The 21,970-nt window shown below is 43.6% G+C and overlaps 1 protein-coding gene across 5 annotated transcripts in view; it reads right to left on the bottom strand.

Moving 5' to 3' along the window:
- Nucleotides 1–21,970, bottom strand: part of EPB41L3 (erythrocyte membrane protein band 4.1 like 3) — a 149,725-nt gene that overhangs the window by 95,772 nt on the left and 31,983 nt on the right. Inside the window, exon 1 of one of the 5 annotated variants that reach the window (XM_047827734.1) lies at nucleotides 14,933–15,064. The exons of the other annotated variants lie outside the window; for them this stretch is intronic. The gene's annotated coding sequence lies outside the window, so the exon portion shown is untranslated. Of the gene's footprint in view, nucleotides 1–14,932; nucleotides 15,065–21,970 lie in introns of those variants that run through there. 5 annotated transcript variants of the gene reach the window in all.

The raw sequence follows: 21,970 nt of genomic DNA, 5'->3' as shown, positions 1-21,970 counted from the left end.
AAGCGAACGTGACCGTATCCAGAGAACTTAATTTTCTGTGGTTACTTCTTCCCCCTGACTAAGGGGCACACCACTGTGTTTTAAAGCAGTTTTCTGCTTTCAACAGCAAGAGAGGTGCTATGCCAGTGGCTACCATGTGGTTTTAGGTGATTTCTTAAGTATGTGGTTAATAGCTCAAAAACAAATATCCCAGCCTATCCTGGAATTTCCCTTCCTAAGTCTAATTTCATGGTAAAAAAATATATCAGGAACAAAGGGCTAGTATAATATTGTAAGCAAATGACACACCCATTAGTGAAATACAGAATTACACAAAATACTACTCCACAGTAAAATCACCATGGAGTTCCGATCTTCACAATATGCGCTGGAATAGGTTTAATAATTAGAAGAAGAGGGAGCACACAAATGCCAGTCTATGTTATAAATGAAATTCAACATCCATGCTTTCTATTTAGGTTCGTTCGTTTGTTTGTTTATTTACTTATCTTTAACAATCAGCAGCTATTCTCCCTCTTGCACAAAAGACGTCAACCTGGCAGTGTGCAGTTGCCCAAAGCATATGTAAATATCAAGACCAAACACAGAACAAGATAGTGATCCAAATAAAACTAGCGAATTTCCTTCCTGCCTCTAACATTACCTTTTAGATTTTTAAGCAAATCTGAGAGTAAACAGTATATTCTTCTCTGTTGTGTGCCTTCACTAGAAAGCATCAAGTCTACAGAAAAGACAGTGGAGGAGGAAGAAAGGTGATGGTATTGTGTAATTCAGAGCCTACAATCCAAGTCTACCTTTTAGAAGGGGAAGATTAATTTTAACAGTCAATTCAATTCACTGAACTCTTATTAAGTACCAAACAGAAGTCAAGTACTGTCCATGGTTTAGAAATAAACATGTTTGTAACTCCCCTCCTCACCCCAAGGAGTGGCACAAATGACTTCTTCTCAGAATCCATGTTCTCCATCTTTTAGTAATTAAACTTTGTTTTAACCGGTATTCCTCCCCCTCCAGCTTCAGACCACAATTGAGGTCATGTGATGAAGTGTGGACCAATGAGAAAAGAGAGTATATGTATTCAAAATGTTTAGGTCATTTTTCCTAAAGGCAAGGGCCCTTGCCCTAGGTTTCCTTTTCTCATTGGCTAGAAAAAAATGGTGGACATGATTGCCACACACTCAGTCATGGAGACCTCAAATTCAGAAGGATGCCAGAGCTGTCCCTTCCAACCTGGGCCCCTGGATGAACCCATGGAGCACAGCTCAGTTGCTCTGTATTGTGCCACGAGGCAGAAATCCATTTCTGTCTTCTTTGAACGTGAGTTTGCGAGCTCAGGGCCAATCTAATACATATTCTTCAGACTAAAATTCTACTAAAATGCAGTCATACTCCAGTGGTTCCCATTTCAGTAAAACAATGTAGCTTTCCCTCAATCTCACGTCCTCCACCGGCTACGACCGGATTTCTCTGCTTTCCACTCCTAGCTTCTCAAAAAAATATCGTTGACCCTTATCGTCGTCTACTTCCTCCCTTCCCCTCTCCCTACAGCCACAGCAGTCTGACTCCACTGGGGTGGACGATGCCATGGACAACCCACTCTTGTCGTCCTCGTCATATTTGATCTCTTAGCAGCCCCAGCGAGGGTGGTAAGACTTTTCTTGTCAGCACGTTTCCTTCTCTTGGGATTCAGAACGCACCACACCCTCCTGCCTTTCTCCAGTCTCTCAGGCTACACCCTCCCATTCTCTTTTATGGGCAACTTCTTATCCAACCTCTACATGTGGGAATGTCCTGGAAAACTCCGTCGGGCTCTCTCCTCGCTTTACGCTTGCTCCCCAGCTAATGATACGCTTTCCCGGGGCTTTAAATACTTCCTAGAAGCCAACTGCTCGTGCATTTGTAACTCTGGTCTGAACCTCTGAGGTTTCAAACCCAGCTGCCCACTTGACATTCCTAACAGCTCACAAGTATCTATCGATTTTCCTCTTCCAAATCTGTTCCTCCCCTCACTCTTCTTCCTCACCCCAATAAATGGCAATGCCATTCCTTCAAGCCACAATTCCAGAAGTCAGCCTTGATATTTCCTTTTCCTTACCTTCCCTATCTTTGGCAAAATATGTAATTTTGCACATATTCAAATAGCTACGTAAAAACATGTTTCCAAAATATATCTTGAATTGGCCCCCTGCCACCGTGCAAGCTATCATTTCTTTCCTGACCTCCTTAATAACCTCTTCTTCCCTGCCGATTCCTACCCACCTCTAATTCTAATCTTCATAAAACATAAATGTACTCCTATCACTCCTGTTAATAGCTTCCCGATGTGCACAAAGAAAAATCCAAACTCGTAATTGCCATGGGTTTCAAGCACAAGCCTCGGCCTCAACACCCTATCCCTGCCCAGAGGCACTTGCCTACCCCTCTCCCCTACTATGATCCAGCCAAGTGACTGCCTTTTGATTTGCAAAGCCCAGCAAAGTTTTTTGCCTCCAGATTTTTTAGGTATGCTCTTCTCTGCAAGAATGTTCTTTCCTGTCCTTCAAGTGACCAACTTCCCCGTTCCCCAAGTGTCAGCTGAGAGAGGCATTTCCTTTTTACACAGTTACTCTGCGTGTGCTCATGGTTTCTTACCTATTATCTATCAAACTTAATGGTTATTCAAACCCTCCCCTGACCTCCTTCCAACATCCTCATGAGTGGCAAACAGGTGTATTTACACCCCAATATACCCAGTTCCAACATAGTACCTTAGGACAGAGTAGGTATTTCAATAATTTTTTGGAGAACAATAAAACCAACCCCATTATCATATCTGTCTACCTACGTAAATGTGTAATAACTCTTCCTTATAGTCTTGAACCATTGTAAAATCTCTCAAGTGATGAAAAAGTAGGTATTTCAAGGTTTAATGGAAAACAGAACTCAGTTACAACTTTCAGAACTGAAATCTCCCTACAAGGTAATAGACACTATTACCAAGGTATCAGACACTGGTCTGATCACACGCTAATGCTTTTACCAGGAGACCAAAGGGTTTTTCAAACACTCAAACAGAAAATGTTTAGGTGGCTTAGAGAATCTCTAGAAGAGTAACCCAACAGTCACTAGATCATAACATTTTAAAAAAGATACAAACAACTACTAGAAAAAGTACATTTAAGAAGATGCCTAATTTTCTTCTTAGACAGGGCATTTTTGCGCATAAATCATATGTTGAGGGGTGCCTGAGTAGCTCAGCTGGTTGAGCGTCTGACTCTTGATTTCGGCTCAGGTCATGATCTGAGGGTCACGGGATCAATCCCAGAGTTGGGCTCCATGCTGAGCGTAAAGTCTGCTTAATATTCTCTCTCTCTCTCTCTCTCTCTCTCTGCCCCTCTCCCCAACTCGCGTGTTAAAAAAAAAGATACCTTCAGTATCTTCTTCTATTTTCTATGAGTATTATATTTAAGATTCTGTTATTATGTGTGCTTCAGCAAATAATAACTACAACTTAATAATCAAAAGTCAAAACGATTACAGAAGTAGAACCAGAATCGTATCTCAAAATATAAACATTTTAGTTCATTTCATGAACTATGTTCATTTCATAAATCTATGTATAATCTATAGATCTAATACATGAAAATAATTAGGAGCAAGTAAGTTTTCATGTGGGGAGACTGGGTGACTGACTTAATGTCTTTAGTCTCCTGCTTCCTCTTCCATAAAACAAAGGGTTCAGCCTAGAAATTAGTGATGACCAAGGACGCTGGGCGTGGGGAAGGGGCAGTGGAGGGAAGTGAAAGGCCCCAAACGTCAGACCTTCTTACAGTTTAAGCCAACAAGTCTGTCACCTCTATCACCATCTCTTCCTTCAGCTTCCTTGTCTTTATAAACGTAAGGAGTTTTTGCAAAAATGTATTGGTAGTATAGCCTCCATTGGGGTGGATGTATCAATGCACTCTCAACTTTAAAAAGTTGTCCACGGGGCACCTGGATGGCTCAGTCAGTTGAGCGTCTGACTTTGGCTCAGGTCATGATCTCGCGGTTCGTGAGCTCTGGCCCCACGTGGGGCTCTGTGCTGCCAGCTCGGAATCTGGAGCCTGCTTCGGATTCTGTGTCTCCCTCTCTCCCTGCCCCTCCCCCACTCGTGCTCTCAATAGATAAATATTAAAAAGCATGTTTTTAAAGTTGTCTAATAGATGTTAAAATAGGAATCTTTCCAAATACATGGCCTTCGCTCCTTGCTATACATGAACTAAAAGAGAAAAATTAGTACAGAAACATCCCAATTTTGAGTTTCAGTTTTATTATTCTGGTCACGAAACCATTTTGCGACCTGCTTTTCTCTGTGATTTCATGACTTGTGCCCAAGGCAGAGAGCCGGCTATACAGAAGCTGAATAAAAATACAAAATGGATAGAACCCAGCAACCACTTATCAACTATTTCAATTATAAAATAACCTACCATTATTTTCTACCTACCTACCATGTAATACTTTACCTGCCATACATCACACAAATCACAGAAACTCAAACCTTGAATAAACTTCTAGGCACTTGTCAAATATTTAAGTGTAAGATTTTCGCCAGCACTATATGCATAATATAATGAATGCAAATCATTGCTGTTTCTTGACTAATTGTAATAAAATTTTCATTGCTGCTGAGAGATAGTAAAGTAATAAACCTTAAAAATGCAAGGCATTTTAGTTCTGGAATCTCACTAGAGTCAGTATGTAATTCCACATATCTGAAAGGGCGTAAGTTTGTACCGTATATATGAGTAAACAGTATCGGCACCCTACATCAATCAATTTGGCTTCAAAACTTTTAAGTCTTCTTCCCTACCCGCCTGCCCATATGAGCAAATGATAAACTGCTTTTTAAATTGCAAACAATTAAAAGCATAAGCATCTAAATACAGTACTTAAAATTTTTTTTTAATGTTAATTTTTGAGAGAGAGAGACAGAGACAGAGACAGACAGAGCATGAGTGGGGGAGGGGCAGAGAGAGGGGGAGACACAGAATCTGAAACAGGCTCCAGGCTCTGAGCTGTCAGCACAGAGCCCGACGCGGGGCTCGAACTCACGGACCGCGAGATCATGACCTGAGCCGAAGTTGGATGCTCAACTGACCGAGCCACCCAGGCGCCCCTAAATATAGTACTTTTAACTTTAACTCATTGTTTTTGTAACTTTACAGAGTGCACTTCTAGTCTTGTACCACAATGCCAAAGCATTTTCTTTTTTTTTTTTTTTTTTTTTTTTAAATGTTTATTTATTTTTGGGACAGAGAGAGACAGAGCATGAACGGGGGAGGGGCAGAGAGAGAGGGAGACACAGAATCGGAAACAGGCTCCAGGCTCTGAGCCATCAGCCCAGAGCCCGACGCGGGGCTCGAACTCACGGACCGCGAGATCGTGACCTGGCCGATGTCGGACGCTTAACCGACTGCGCCACCCAGGCGCCCCCAAAGCATTTTCTTAAAGCAGATTTGTAGGGTATTTGCATTACTTTGATGTTTCTTATATTCACTCCTTGCTTTCTTGGATGCCCCTTTCCACTTAAAATTGAACATTTCCCTTTCCAACTCACTAAAGGCCACTATTTTCCAATGTCCCCTTCCCTTCTGATACATTCACTTGGGGGTAAACATAGCTGTCAATTATTTCAGTTACTGGAAGTAAACACCAGCACTTGTAATTCCAAATTGAAAGAGGTACAAAATTCTTTGGTGGACACACTCCGCCCTTTCTTTAAACCAAATTTACCTGATCTGCTGTGTTTTACTTAAGCTAAGGGGGAAAAAAAAAAAGGCTTGGATCGCTAGAAACTCTGCATCCTAAAAGTTGGGGAAGGACTTTCATTAAGCATTCCCGTGGGATGGCAAGAAGGGTCCTCTATCTTTTCATGAAAACATGAATTGTATTCGTTATGCCTCTCTCAGGGACAGATTTAGGAAATGACTACCAAAGGAAATGGTGAGGAGTTTCAAAGAAGACAGCGTGCAGGTATAAATGAAGTCATGGTTCCATTTCACCTATAAAAAATGGTCATGGCTTCCCTCCGCAGCTCTAATTTTCTATTTGTGGGGAGGAAAAAAAAGCCAGTTTGTCCTCATCTTTCCCACTTTTAGAAGGAGCGTTTTAAAAGTCTCCATCTCCTGACTGCTTAATTAGCTTCTCTATTCAAATTTACCTCCCCCTCTTGCTGATATGAAAATTCAATCATGTTAAAAGACAGCAACCTAGCTAGGACTTAGGACAGGAAAACGTGCAGTGTCATTTACCTGCACCAAGCAGGATTCCTACTGAATAACCAAGCACTTTGTTAACAAAACAAAACAAAAAAACCCAAAACAACAACAACAACAACAAAAACCCTTCAGACCATTTACTTGTTATGGGGGATACAAGACTAAAATGGACAAACTGTTTTTTTTTAAAAAGCAAGGTTTTTTTCCTCTTACATTTCAAGTATCGGTTCATAGGAGAAGAGAAGCTAGCAGAACTGTATAAAAGTTAACATTTGTGATGACGGAATAGTATTCACCATCAACTGTGCGCAGACTACAAGACAGTAATATCTCCAGGCCCTTCTCCTGGATTCTGCCTATTTGCATTAGAAAAGGAGAAAAAAAAAAAAAAGCCCTAGTACCATCCATCTTCAGAAACAAAAAAACCCAAGACAACAAGGAAAGCCAATCAGCCTGCTCTTGGGCTCACGCACACTCCACCCCGCTACGGCCCCATCTTCCCCCTCCAGCATTGTCCCAGCTCCTCATCATTCTTTAGAGCCATGCTTATGGAAGGAACTGGCTTCTCATGTTGTCACCAAAGCCTCCCTCCCACTCAGTCTTCAGAGAGTCCCCCGCTATTCTATCACACCTTACCAGTGACCTCCCCGCAAGCCAATAGACCCCAGGTGAAGGGGACATCCCTTCTCTTTGAATTCTCTGTGTTTTGGACACTCTCTTGATTTTCCTTCTGCCTGTTCTGGCTACTCTTTCTCATCTCCCTTCGCCTCTTCACGGCCCGTTTCTGATTTTCTCTTTCTCAACTTGACAGCTCTCTAGGAGTCCGCCACACTCTCCCAACCCTCTTCCTTGGAAAGCTCGTCTACTTCATTTCAAATGTAATGATAGCTCCCAAATAGAAGTTCACCAGTTTGGGACGTCTCTGAGCTACAGATCCATATATGCAACTTGACTTCCCACCTCCCTTCCCTGGATATCTCAGAGGCAGCCCAAATGAGCACTTCTCCCTCCAAACCCCTGATGCCCCCACATTCCCACCCAACCCCCCATCTCTTCCACAGCAGTCTTCCCCATCTCAGTAGTAGGTGGGCTTCCATCTGTCCAGCTGCTCAAGCCAGGGACTGGACCAGCACCCCTCTCCTTGCCCCCCATGCAATCCGCTTCACGGCAGGCTACTGCACCTCTTGAGTTGTGTGCAAAGAAGGAAAACAGCAGAGAGTTATATGCAGAGGTCATCAGTCGAGGGCAGAGCAGCGTGAAAAGTCAAGTGCATTTACTTGTGTGAGAGTGTGCAGTCTGCTGCAGCTGGAACATAAGGGGTGTGTGGGGAGTGGCGAGGGGTGAGGGGACACGCGGGGAGGAAGTCAGGTCCTGCGAGGCTGTCTGATCCCGCTAAGGAGACTTGTGGCATCACACAGAGACCACTCTGGCAGCCACAAGGACAACTAATAGCAGAAGGGGCCAGCTGGACTTTTTCACTATTTCAGCTCAAAATCAGACCAAATTAACAAAGCAAGGAGGCCTTGATGGGGCAGCAGTGGACCAGTTACTCCCCAAAGCACCAAACAGTGGAATTCAAGGACTGGTCGTTACAAAAGATCTTCAACAACTTGACAACAGAGAACTGAGATGCTATGTGTTTCTGACTAGCAGCAGGGGCGATGGATATATATATTTTTTCTTTAAACAAGCTTTTTGGCCATACGAACCTCAACTCTTATAAGCCGATATGGAAATTCCTATGGCGTTGGCTGACTGTAAGATCAAAGAAGCAGAAAGCTGGATTTTTTTTTTAATGAAATGATGACACAATCATTCAAAAATTAACTTCACGATGACCAGTGTAAGCCTGCAGAGGATTACCCAGATCCATCAATACGGAGACCGATTTTTGACAGGACTGTACATCTACAATTCAGAGTTGGGAATTTAAAAAACATGACCACCCCCACCCCCACCCCGACCCCGCCACCCCTAAGGCCACAGTCCCGTCTCAAGGAGTGTACATTCTGACGGTGACCCTATGAAGCAAACCAACCACGGCGCCCAGGATGCAATAAGAGGGCTTTCAACAAGTCTGAGGGGGCAGAGGGTTTACACAGGAAATAACCCTAGTTTGATGGAAAAATAATCACTAACCTCCTGTCCCAAGTGAAAGGACTAGTTTTAAGCTTTGTAAAAATCACAGGCTACGTCAGGAAGATAAAAGGGAAATTAGCGATAAATCAAAGGGCAGGAGAGGCACACACCATCTTCAAGTCCGACACAGGCTCTGTGACCTTGATGGGATGTGTCTTCTCTTGTGTTCCAAAATTCTGAAATTCTAGGATTCCTGAGGGCCGGAGATACTGTTGTAGTAACGGCATGAAATCTAAGGAAATGCTGTCCTTCAAGATAAAAGAAGACAGATACGGTGCTTACCGACTGGCCCCAAAGGCCAGAACGCAAACAGGGCAAGGTAACCTCAGGCACTGGCGAGAAAGCCAACCTCCCACCTCCCCACCACCGCAAGGTCAGCTCAAGGCTTCATTAACTGAGGCAATTAAGGTCTCATTTCACCGAAGCAACGCTTTACCCAGATAATCTGGAAAAGCTGAAGGAAACTTACTCAGAGTTTACGTAATACGTTGGAAAACCCGGTTCGTTTTTGGTAGGCTTTTAGCTTTTCAAAAGCTCAAAAACGTTCAGCGCTAGGTGTGAGCAGAAAAATTAACCAGTGCAGACAGACAGAGATGATGGTTATGATTATGTAAGTGACCACCTTATCGATATGGGTTCACATTTGCTAATCCGACTGGTGCCACACGCCGGGGTACAAAACCCCACGTATCTTTGATGTGTCAAGAATATTTGATTGTTCCCAGAAGTGCCCGAATACATTTCAACAAGCCAAGGAAGCAGCTGATGCTATTTATATGGTGGCTCGTGTTAGTGAAGAGCCTTGAACAGAGTTCAGTGACAGCACAAACAGGAGACACAGATTCCTGAGGGACAAGCCCCTTGCGAATAAAATCAACAGAGACACAGGTAGAGGAGACGGTTCAGGCTCCTTTCTAGGACGCTTGCATTATGACCACTCTGATAAACGAAAGAAAGTTCCCAAACGGGGATTCCTGAACCCCAGAGACGGGGAAAGAGAACCTTCGGTCTGAGAGGTTGTTCTGAGATTGCAAAGGAAAGTGTACATTCGTGGCAATGACAGAGCTGCTCACACGAACCAAGTTTCTTTACTTTGGCTGGAAATGTATCAGTTGAGGTTAGAAATACTGGCTGCATCATTTCTTCATCCATTAATACACTCTCTCAACAAACATTTCCTGAATAGCTGTCCTGGGGCCTGAGGATACATCAGATAAAGACAAATGGGTCTCTGCTCTAGTGGAGCCTTTGTTCTAACTGACTGGAAAAAAGAAAAACTGTCAGAGTCAGATAGATGTTATTAGATAATCCAATCTAGGGTAGACGGGTGGGGCACCTGAGTGGCTCAGTCCGTTAAGCATCTGACTCTTGACTCCAGACTTCTACTTAGGTCATGATCACTGGGTTCGTGGTTCGTGAGTTTGAGTCCCAAGTCAGGCTCTGCACTGACAGTTCAGAGTCTGTTTGAGATTCACGCTCTCTTCCCTCTCCCCAGCACTCTTTCTCTATCTCAAAATACATAAACTTAAAAAAAAAAAAGAAAAGAAAAAAGAAAAAAAAGCAGATGGATGGCTGCTTACATTGGCAGTAAGGGAGGCTTTTTCAAGGAGAGGATATATATATTTTTTAACATTTATTTACTGAGAGAGCATGAGCAGCGGAGGGGCAGAAAGAGAGGGAGACACAGAATCCAAAGCAGGCTCCAGGCTCTGAGCTGGAGAGCCCGATGTAGGGCTCAGACCCACGACCCATGAGACCATGACCCGAGCCACAGTTGGACACTTAACCGATGGAGCCATCCAGGTGCCCCAAGAAAAACATATTTAAGTCAGTATTCCAATATCGAGAATAATCTGCCCTGTGAGGATACAGGGGCTGGGATAATACCTTCCAGAAAAGACTAGTGTCTGGGGCCCTTAAGGACCAAATGAGCTTGGGGTGGTCAAGAAATGAAAAGAAGGCAGAGGTAGCGGGGACCCAGCAGGTGCGGGGAAGAATGGTACCCAACGTAGTAGAAAACGTGACCCGGGGCCAGACGGTAAGGGTCTTGGTAAGCCACTTTATGTAGGTGGGTATTATTTTAAACACAATGGAACATTTCAAGATGAGGTCTTACTGATACTTTAAGAAGACCAGTCTGGCCTCCAAGTGAAGGAGCAAGGGTGACAGCAGGGAGAGCAGTTAGCAGCTGTGGCGACAGTCCAGACAAGGAGCAGGGCAGTAGAAGAGGAGACGGAGAGGAGGGGCACCTTGCCAGTGCCAGCTGAAACCCTGGGGCTGTGAGATGAGAGGGGGAATGGATTACGCTGGCAGGCAAACTCCCTTACAAGCGTTAGGTCTCCCAGAAACACAGGGGTCCCTCAAGATGAGAAGGTGGCAAAGAATGCATTCTCCGGTAGGGAGGGAGCCCCCAACCGTCACAGGTCAGGGGTCAGCCAGGACTCTTCTAGGCGGCACTCCATCACCTTCAGCAAGGGAATTCATCGGTGAGCCCTACACCATCAGCGATCATTTTTAAAAACATCTCGGGGCGCCTGGGTGGCTCAGTCGGTTAAGCGGCCGACTTTGGCTCAGGTCGTGATCTCGCAGTCCGTGAGTTCGAGCCCCGCACCGGGCTCTGTGCTGACGGCTCAGAGCCTGGAACCTGTTTCAGATTCTGTGTCTCCCTCTCTCTGACCCTCCCCCATTCATGCTCTGTCTCTCTCTGTCTCAAAAATAAACGTTAAAAAATAAAAACATCTCATTCAGGTGAGAAACAATGCCTGCCTTTATTTACAATGCAAGTATTCTGGTGGGCTAGGGGACAGCTCCAGTTTCCAAAAAAAAAAAAAGCATTAACTTGAAAAGCTTTGGCCATTTGGGTATAGAATGCTTTTGTAGACTTCATCTGAGAACCTAGCTAATGGCTAAATGGCATTTGTACCTATACGCTTGTTTCACACATAATCTGGCAGAGAATCTTAGTCCCCATGAAGCTTTAACGTGATTACCACCAAGATGCTGTCATTATCAGGAACTGTCAGTAGAGTTTCTAGTCTATGAGCTTTACACAAGAGCCCTGCCGGCGCCATTAAAGGGTTTTATTTAAATTCCTAAACTGTCCGTATATGAACTGTGTCTTGCTCTGGGTCCGACACAGAAAAACAGAACAAAACAAAACAAAACAAAACAAAAACACCTTTCAAAACACAGGGCAGTGCTTTCCCCCACAACATGTTTATATGTTTGTCACTTGGACAAGCATTTGAATGTAGTATTCGATATACAGCAAAAACACTCTACAGGGCTTTCCCAGGGATAGGAAATTGCCACAGGTCTATCTATTTTCAGGAGTTAACATGAATACTTGAATTTAGTTCCCTGATAGCTATGTTTATAGCAGTTCATTAGCGTTCCCTATCTCTGAAATAGAGTTCAGACTGGATGAGGACTTCATTTCCCTTAGCCAAGGCATTCCCTTACTATTCTTGACCTTGTAAGCAAAAAATTAAATCATAATGGAAATTTCAGGCCACCAAAAAAATACAAAAGAAAGAGCAGACTGTTTAGCCCTTATGGCAAAGTGAATCCTAGAAAGTGGGAGAGAATATGCTGATCATAGCAACTATTCTCTCTACTTTCTGTTAAAAATAAATCTTTCTTAGGCAGAAACTGTCATTAAGTCCTCAACATGTATATCACAATTCAAACAGCATTTTTGCTTCTAAACACTCTACAAATATCATAAAGTGCTGCTTTATATGGCTTCCGAAAAGCAAAGTTCACTTTCTCAAATGAAGAGGACCTTCATGAGTTGAATTAACAGCTGAAATAATTTCTCATAACCCTTTTGTACTTTCATTTACTTTTTTTTTTTGTTTATTTATTTTTGACAGAGAGAGAGAGAGAGAGAGAGAGAGAGAGAGAGACAGAGCATGAGCAGGGAAGGGGCAGAGAGAGAGGGAGACACAGAATCGGAAGCAGGCTCCAGGCTCCGAGCTGACAGCACAGAGCCCGACGCGGGGCTCGAACTCACAGACCGTGAGATCATCACCTGAGCCGAAGTCGGCACTCAACCAACTGAGCCACCCAGGCACCCCTCATTTACTTTTTTAATTAACGGGGTATGGTATTAGAGAAAGTAAGAGAGGTTGGTCTCAGGTCACCCACAGGTGTATGGTGCTAAGCTGCTCCCTTCCGTTCTCCCCTACAAGCTCACCCCTGACCACCCGGAAGCGACGTTACACCCACAGGACAGGTGGGCACAGTGATGTTAGCGCAGACCTTGCCCAGAGTCATGTAACAATAAACACAGAGCCAAGCATTAAATCTAGTTTCTGCCTCCAAGAGCAAAGCTTTCTTCCACACAAGTTTATTGGGTACACCAATAAAATCTGCTCTTATAGAAGTGGACAAGTTTTCAAAGTTATTGTTTTAAATTTTTTTTTTTTTTTTTTTTTGAGACAGAGAGAGACAGAGCATGAGCAGGGGAGGGGCAGAGAGAGAGGGAGACACAGAATCTGAAGCAGGAGCCAGGCTCTGAGCTGTCAGCACAGAGCCCGACACGGGGCTCAAACTCACGGACCGTGAAATCATGACCTGAGCTGAAGCTGGACGCTCAACCGACTGAGCCACCCAGGCACCCCTCAAAGTTATTGTTTTATATGATCATCTATGATTCCATATGGCTAATATGCTATTTTACTCTTCTACTTAATGTAAGCCAAACAATAATAAAGTATAAAATTATACTCTTTTCCCTATTTTAAATTATGTATTTATATATACATTATATATAATATACAATATATATAATATATACATAATATAAAATGACAATACTAGTTTCTTCCTTCATGAAAAAGGTTTCTAATCTCGTATGACCCTTCAGGATTCTGTCCCAGGTTGCCATTTTATTCCTGGAAAACCAAAAAATAAATGATCACTGTCACGCCTAGAGAAAACGTGAACAATACCCACTCTGCTTCTAGATTCCTATTTACAACTTTTCACTGATAAGTGGCTAATTTTAAGCTTCCAACGGACAAACCTAAGTTTTAATCAGTTTCCACTTTGTAAGTGTGTGGGTGGAAGGCCTCAAACTGACAAGAAGCCAGGAACACACGTTTCAAGTGTATAAGCGTCCAATGCCACTGTTTAGGATTTTCAAGAATTTCACAGCTAAAATGAAAAGAGGAGAGAAAAGGAGATAGAATTGGCCAACAGTGCAGAAGAAATGCACTATCTCCGGGAAGAACGTATTAGCAAAAAGTATCTTTGGCACCTTAATGCAGGAGCATATTTTTCTATTACCCAACATCTGACTCTGCATCTGTGAGAAATGAGGTGTGAACCATATAGACAGTGAATAAATTAAAACAGCGTCAGATTCCATACAGTCATCTACCAGCAAACAGCTCTCCAACTCTTTTCTGAAATGGGTCTCTCTCCCACGGAACCATTCATCTTAAAAATAAGGGAAAGGTTATGGCAAAACCTCCAACCTTTGCATCTTAGTGAGGGGCAATATACCCTCTGACATCCGGGGCTAGCTGGCCGAGAATCCACACTTCAGGATTCTTTTTATGGGTGTCGAGGACAGCCAGAGCAAGAAGAATGGCTGTCTCAAAATGACCGAAGAACAAATAACCTGTCCTCGAAGTCCCTGTCTGTCTGGAGAAATGCTGCATACAAACAGACGGTGAATAAATCGTGAAGGAACAAACAGTTTGCGTTTCTGAGTTTCACGAATACGAGACAGAACAGCAGGTCTCACTTCTATCCCGGAGCCCAGTAAATTCAGGTGCACGAGCTGGCCTGTCCCATTTTCGGTCACTGCATGCATGTCTCAAGGCTTTTATTTATCTCTGTGGTTCGCTCCTCACAGCAAGCTGCCTGCATGCACCCAAAACTAGTCACCAGAAGGATATGTGATGAAAACAAGAAAGAAAAAACCCCAGAAAGGTGGGCTGCCTGTATTTGCATCTTTACAAATCCGAGTCTTCGGAGGAGTCCAGACGAGAGTCACACAGCAGGAGTAACATTTGATCGAATCGATAAAGAAATACGGGGGAGGGAGGGCATTTCCATTGCTAAGAAAAAGAAACCAATTACATGGGGAAATTCTAGCCATTCTATTATAGTTTCCATTTAATACTTATAAAGTCATACAGAGTCACCATTATTGCCAGCCTAGTGGTCATTAAATGTATAAATGTATAAACGAATGAATGGTTGAATACATCAGCCTCATTTAACATAAACGTGCCGAGTCACAAGTCTACGAATGAAGTCTTGCAAAATCACACCCGATTCACTCTCACCCCCAAAGCCCTTCGTGTTTTGTGGTACCCTAGAATACCGCACCGAACAGAAAGGAATAGAAGTTATTACCTCTCAGCTTCTCCTCAGAGACGACGCTCAATTTGATCAGTTTCCTTTTTTAACCCCGATATTTTCTAGGACCTGTCTGTACTCCAAAGCCAAATTAACAGAACTTGGTTTTCCCCAAAGTTAGACAGCAGGGTGCCTCTGCCGTCCCACAATTAATTAACCAAGCGTTCGCTGACTCTTACCGCAAGTCACACAGAGAGAGGAAACGGGAGCCCCTCCGGCAGTCCGGATCCTCCTATGTACTTTGGGGGTTTTGACAGAATGTTGAATGTTTTCATCCTTCAATTCAAACGCGAGGCCAAGGACTTAATTATTCTGTTTTTACTGTAATGCCTCAGCTTTTATCTCTCTGCTGGTAATGGATGAAGACTACAAAGAATGTTCTTAAAAGATCTCCCTGGCACACAAGTGAGCCGCCTGAGAACAGGGCCTCACTGAGTTCTCTGAAGGTGCTGATAAGACAGGACTCCTTATTCCAGGGCTGTTCACTCAGGGCCTGAAGCACTGAAAGGGTTCCTCATTGGCTGCTCAAATTCTTTGTAATTAAAGCTTTCGGGGCCCAGCTCAGCCACCATCTTGCCTCCTGCCTCCGAGGTGACTCAGTAGATAAAAATGTAGCCATGGTTGGAGCCGCCTTCGGATATTCTGATTACTGAGATTGAATTTCCCACACAATGTACTAAAAATGACTGAACGGCTACAGGTGTGATGTTCCATTTATACATTTATATTCTTTTCCTCTAATGGGCAACTAAGCCAATAAACAGCTCTTTCAATTTTTAAATCCACATATTTCCAGCTCAATGGGGATTAACTTAAAACCCTACAGACAAAAATAAATTTGAAGAAAAACTGAAAGGCTGAAACGCAGTTCATCTTAAGAAATGTTTTATAGGTTCTTCATGGTCTAGGTTTTTTTTTTTTTTTAAGGTTTAATTACAGTAACACCTGCTTCACTTCCTATGTTGATAATTTTTTTTTTAATTACTAAACTTTTCACAATGAAATTCATTTTAAACCCTTTAACCTGTCCATTTAAAATGGAAGCAAAATAAATCTGTCTAGGTGAAAACTTTATCTGTAAAGATTCCTTGCTTCAAACTCTTGTTGAGAGGGGTCTTCAAACAGCCAGGGAAAGAGGGTCTGCTCCCTCAAACTCGTCAGTTGCAGAAGAGAAGGAAAAGTTGCAAAGCAAAATTGGGACCAATAAGAAGAGAGGATAAATGTAGGCCCTGACACGTTTACCAGGGGAACTCTATCCTTAATGGGAAGGGTCCTACACATTCAGGGCAAAGGAGTCTCCTGGACTCCCACTGGCGTTTCTAATCTAGGAGGGACAGAGGAGGACAGATTAAACTACTCCCTGAGAGCAGGGAGGCCATTCTTCCTCACGGAGGAGGTGGGTGACAACCAATCGTGGCTGTACAGTTGGAGAGGGAAGGACTCTGCGAGAGGCTGTGGATTCAACATCCAGACTCCCCACGAGAAGACAAAATTTACGTGATAGACCAAAGTAATAAGAGTGATCATTTATGGATGGTTGAATCCCTGTCTTTTTCAGATTTTCTATAAAAGTAGGACTTTCATAAGCAGAAGAAAACGAATCTACCAAATCTCTTCATAAAGACATATTTATCACTTCTTTATTTTTTTAAAAATTTTTTAAAGTTTATTTTTTGAGAGAGAGAGAGAGACAAGACAGACAGAGCACAGGTGGGGAGGGGCAGAGAGAAAGAGAAACACAGACCCTGAAGCAGGTTCCAGGCTCTGAGCTGTCAGCACAGGGCCCGAAAAGGGGCTTGAACTCACAGATTGTGGGATCATGACCTGAGCTGAAGTCAGATGCTCAACCAACTGAGCCACCTGGGGGAACCTAGACCTATTTATCACTTCTTTAAAATACTCTTTCAGCTAGGTGAATTTCCCATGTTTTAACTTAATTTGTTTACAGGGGGGAAAAAAAAAAGGATTCTAATAAAATGTTTTCATACTTCTGAAATACACCTATTATTCCTCTACATATAACTTGGTGCCACCATTCAGCAGATAGAGCAAGCCAGTTGAAGCTTTAAGGTTACAGAGAACGATAGTCATAGGCCACTCGGATCGGATCCCCTGGGGCTCTGGAAAAACTGCATATTCTTCTGACCTAGCTGCAGGTGTGGGGACCCTCTGGCCTCAGATGCCTTGGGCTCTACCCCCATCAATTCAACCAGGTGGCAGGTCGCAGGCGTAGGTAATTTTTAAAAGCTACGCTGGGATTCTGGAATACAGGCTGGATGGAGCACAGCAGGACAGCATTTCTACACTTTTAATGAACACCCAGGGGTATTCTTACACTAAAGTTTGCTAACCACTGCTCTATAAGGAAATTATAAGTCCCAAAGCTTTGTTTGGACCCACTGCATGTGGAGACAGAAATGACAAGTAGATAACAAATCACTGGCCCCAGTCAAGGCTATATCAATTTGTCCTTCTTCTGATTATTGCCACCAAATCGAGTCAGCAGTCTTGCTGCTTTGTGCCTTTCACAGATGTATAGATCATTTTTTTTTTTTTGGTTTATGCAAAAGGTGCATGCAGAGTGTATGTTTTTGCATTTTAAGAACTTCATTTTAATAATCTGTAACACTCATTATAAGCTATACTCCAAAATAGATATATTCTTGTGTCTCAGTCATGCTCAGTCTCTTTCCCAACAGAATATTTAGTAATACAGAGAGAGAGATAGCACATGCATGCGCAGGTAGGGGAGGGGGAGAGAGAGAGGGAGACACAGAATCTGAAGCAGGCTCCAGGCTCTGAGCGGTCAGCACAGAGCCCAACGCAGGGCTCGAACTCATGAACCATGAGACCGTGCCCTGAGCCAAAGTCAGACGCTTAACTACGTGACTGAGCCACCCAGGCGCCCCTGTCATACCCTTTTCTGATAACATCTTGATTATGTTCTTTTCATCCTAGCAGCCCTGTTGAGCTTTCCCCTGAGTATCAGCGTGGGAGTGGAGAGGCCAGGGGGTCCAAGGACGTTTCAAGCACTTCTCACCAAATTCAGTCTGTTATCCCAACTAAGAACTAGGAACCTAGCATTTTCATAGCTTGAGAAACACTAGTTATGAAAAGAAAACAGTATAACAGAGTAACAAAATAAAGGCAAATTATAACCCACTTGCTATTGTTTTCTACCGATATTTGTCCCTAGCTGGATTCTTGACAAGTTTGGAATTGAGAAGCTATTTCTTTCTATGTATTTTCAATAGCTCCCCATCCCTTTCTTCTCCCTGACTCAACACTCAGGGCAGCCACATCCTAAGCCTTCCTGACCCTCAAGCTTCACTTTTATCCTCACAACATGAGCTTTAGTAATCATGACCTACTAAATAGCATGTCGCTCTTCAAGAGCTCCAGGCCGAATGTGTTGCCCCCCTAGAAGCTTCCAGCCCACCCACTTTCCCCGAGCACTGCTGAACCTTATGCTTCAAAACTTGGCCCTGACCCCACCTCCAATTCGGAATCTGAGTTCCCGCCTCCCTGGAAACAGTCTCGGCGGGGCGACCACTGCGCTTGTGCACGTTCCTACCATTATGTGGATCTCACCGCATTTGTAGCAACATTTGCTTCTTCTGAGAGTCTCTGCTACCAGACATTTTTTTTTTTTTTTAAGGCAAGGAATGGTTTTGACTCTCTGTACTAGAAGTCTATCTCAAACCTAAGGTGGCCAGGAGTAAACTCCTGAGTTTTCTCCCCCAAATCATGTCGTCCCCCCGTTCTTACCCCACGGGCCAGTCCACCATCTTTCAAGAAGTCTCAGGCCAAAGAAAATACAATCACAAAAAAACTAACAACAATGCCCACATTCAGTCCTTTCAGTAGATCACGTGGCTCTACCTTCAAAATAGATCCAAGTGTGGCCACTGCACCCCCCCCCCCCGGCACACCTCACCTTCACCCCCACCACTGGCGCTCCATCCAGCCCACCATCTTGGCTTGCCAGTTACTCCATTATCCTCCTAACTAGTCTCCCCACCGCTGCCCTTGCACTCTCTGTAGTGTTTTCCACACAACAGCCAGGCTGATCCTTGTGGAATATAAAGCAAATCGTGTCACTTCTCCACCCCAAATCCTTCCAGGACTCCCCATTTCATGCAGAGTCATTTTATCCCACCTAAAAAATGATCCACAAATGCTTACTCATCTTCTACTTCTCTCCCACTTCCCTGCTCTGAGCGGGTATACCTCTCCATCACATCTCTGAAATAGCGGGACCCTCCCCTCTAGGACCTGCGATTCCAGCTGGAATGTCCTCCCCTGGCTCATTCCCCCACCTCAGTGAGGCATCCCTGGTAACCTCCTCCACTACCCACCTTCCTTCCCTGCTCTTCTCCTACAACACATCTCTAACCTAGGAACTATTTCACTTATTTATTTTTCTCTGCCTCCTCCTTGGAAGCTCCAAGCCCCAGCAACCCCATCGTGTAGAAGAGTGGCTGGCACACAGTAGGTGCCCAGTGCATATTTGTCGAACGTATGGACTCAGCTTCGGGTGTGCTGGCCCTTGAACAGTGAATGTCAGGCACTTAACGGGCACTCGTTAGATGATGCTTACTGAATTAGGACACCCATCTGCTGAATTCCTGAAACGCTATTTGAAATTGTGCTGTTAGTTATTCCAGGCAAAATGGCACTACAATCAACATGTTTGTTCAAATTCCTAGAATCATTTTTAACACAAAGACACTGTGGCCTAGTGAAAGGAGCTTGGGTGCTGATGTCAGACAAGCATGGGCTGGAATTCTAGCTCTATGGCCTAGTAAATGAACAGTGCGACCTTGCAAATCTAAGCTTTTTTTTTTTTTTTTTTTGGTCTTTAAATGAGTTAACATCTTACCCCAGAAGGCTGCTTTGAGGACTGGAGATGATGTATATAAAACAACTGGCACGTAGCAGACCCCTGATAAACTACAGCTCTTAATTATTACTGTTATTATTGTTTCCCTTAGTAATTTCCTGGAATGCTCTGGAGACATTGCCCGATGTGGACTATTCTTCAATAGGACAGGAGATAGGACAAAAGTCCAGAGGGCTCGGTCCACTAGGAGAGAAAGGCACATCCAGGTCCTTGACCAGAGAAAGCAGTCGCTGTGATCTCTAGTGCTGATACCTGGGAAATCAGCCCATTAGTGCCCGATCCTCCAGACACACTGCAGTCACAGACGTTTCCTTGACTGGGGTGGATTCCTTTAGGGCTTCTCCAGAATGAAGCAGACAGCATTAGGGTCTCCAGATCCTGGGCCTTAAGAATTTCTGGAATCCATTCTCCTCACAACCACCGCTACGGCTGGCCCTCAAATGCATGGGATCTGCAGGGCAGTTTGGCTGGTGGGCTGAATAAAGCCAAGCCTCAAGCACACCTTGGGAGTGGCCAGAATTAGAAGTACTTATACACTAATAACTTACCCCTGATTTCACGTACAACACACCTGCTCCACATTTACCTAGAAGAGGAGCACTCCATTGGGCGTCAAGTCAAAAAGGCAGAAGTGTCTATTGCTCAGAAAGGCACTTCCAAGAATGCCCCATCCATGCCCTGTCCTGACCCTGACGTCCCTTACAGTGTCCCCCGTATGAGGAGGCTCTGCTAAGGCCTGTCCAAGCTTGTCAAGTAACAGAGCAACCAAGGGACATGGAAAACATCAGTGGAAGCTCCAAGCGGCCTAAAATAACCTATCTAGCTAATATTTAGCATTGACAGTTTGGCCCAAGGCTGGTCTCTTTCAAAGGGGATTAACAGTAAACGGCAAAAGGACATTTTTTTAAAGGACATTATAAGAGACATTAAGAAGAGCCATCAACCAACCTCTTTTGCCAGCTGGTAAAAGTCACCAATCTCCCACAAAGGGTTAAAATCTAACAGGCCATGTTCAAACTTTCACTGCCACTTAGCAGCTTTGTGAATTGAAGTTACTCAAACTCTCTGAAAATAAATTTTTATCAAGGGTAAAGTGCAGATAAAATACCTCTTACAATAGCTGAGAATTAAGTAAAATCACGCACATAGGATAGCATTTAATAGAGTACAACACGCATCGGAGGCCTTCAAGAAATGGACCAGGATTAATTTTACACCAGTGGAGCAAGTCCTCTCCTATCTCCGGGCTAGAATTTATTCTAATGTTAGTGAGGGGGAAAAATGAACGTTACGTGAAAATCCAATGATGACTGGGGCCAAGTTCCTAAAGCTTATGAAATATTATCGCCTCCTTTAGAGCTCTATAGGCCTTAAGGGCTGCCAGTGTGAATATGATCACATTTAATAAAGCAAATTAAAGGGAAGGTTGAACCCTCCCGCCACTCTGTCAGAAAACTCGCAGCAGCATCCATCAAGTCCATGGACTTGCTGCTTACCAGTAGCGTGCTTCCGTGAACTCTGTTGAAAATCAGAGCTTGTGTGATAATGATCTTATTCCAGGGCTCTCTCAAGAGGGAGATAAGGAAAAAGAGTTCAGACAAAGGTTACATGGAACAATGACGCCCTTGGTTAGCCAGGAAGATGATGAAAATAAATTTTCTCGGCATCAAGGAGCCACAACTATAAAGTCATAATTACTACAGCTGAATCCTTATCTGATCCTATAAATATTTCCTCTTCTTCATTTAGCTTCCAAAAGGCATGCTAAACAAAGGAATGGAAAAAAAAAAAAAGAACCCAACATACTCCACTTTCTAAATTATGTTCTCCCCTGGTGATGGGGGAAAAAAGACCACAATTAAAACCGCAGTATAATTTTTATATTAACATTATCCAACACAGAAGATCTACCTCCCGCTGGACTATCTTCCATTTCTTCTGCAACTTTTGCAAAGTATTCATTTCTGTTTCCATTTTTCTGTTTTCTCCGCATATCCGTTTATTCCCCATCACCACGTATCTGCTTCTTATACATAACAGCATCTAATCCGAATCAGAGCTACTTGATCTGTTTATTACTTAATTGCGATGCCAACACCCAGGGCAGTTAAGCACAGATTACATGTGAACACAGAAAAGCATACTGCGTTTACTTGTGAGAACAAAGACGATATTTAGAGACTTCTCCTCAATGCCCTCAGCCTTGGAGTGCTGAGCAGTCCCTCCTGTAAGAGTCACAAAGACCAACCTAGAAGAGGCCAGACTTCAGAGCCAGTCAGGCAAACGCACTTGACGGTAATAAAAGCAACAGTTT

Source organism: Prionailurus viverrinus, chromosome D3 (genome assembly GCF_022837055.1).
Source record: "Prionailurus viverrinus isolate Anna chromosome D3, UM_Priviv_1.0, whole genome shotgun sequence".
NCBI classification, from domain to species: Eukaryota; Metazoa; Chordata; class Mammalia; order Carnivora; family Felidae; genus Prionailurus; species Prionailurus viverrinus.
This window is presented reverse-complemented; position numbering and strand designations above follow the sequence as displayed.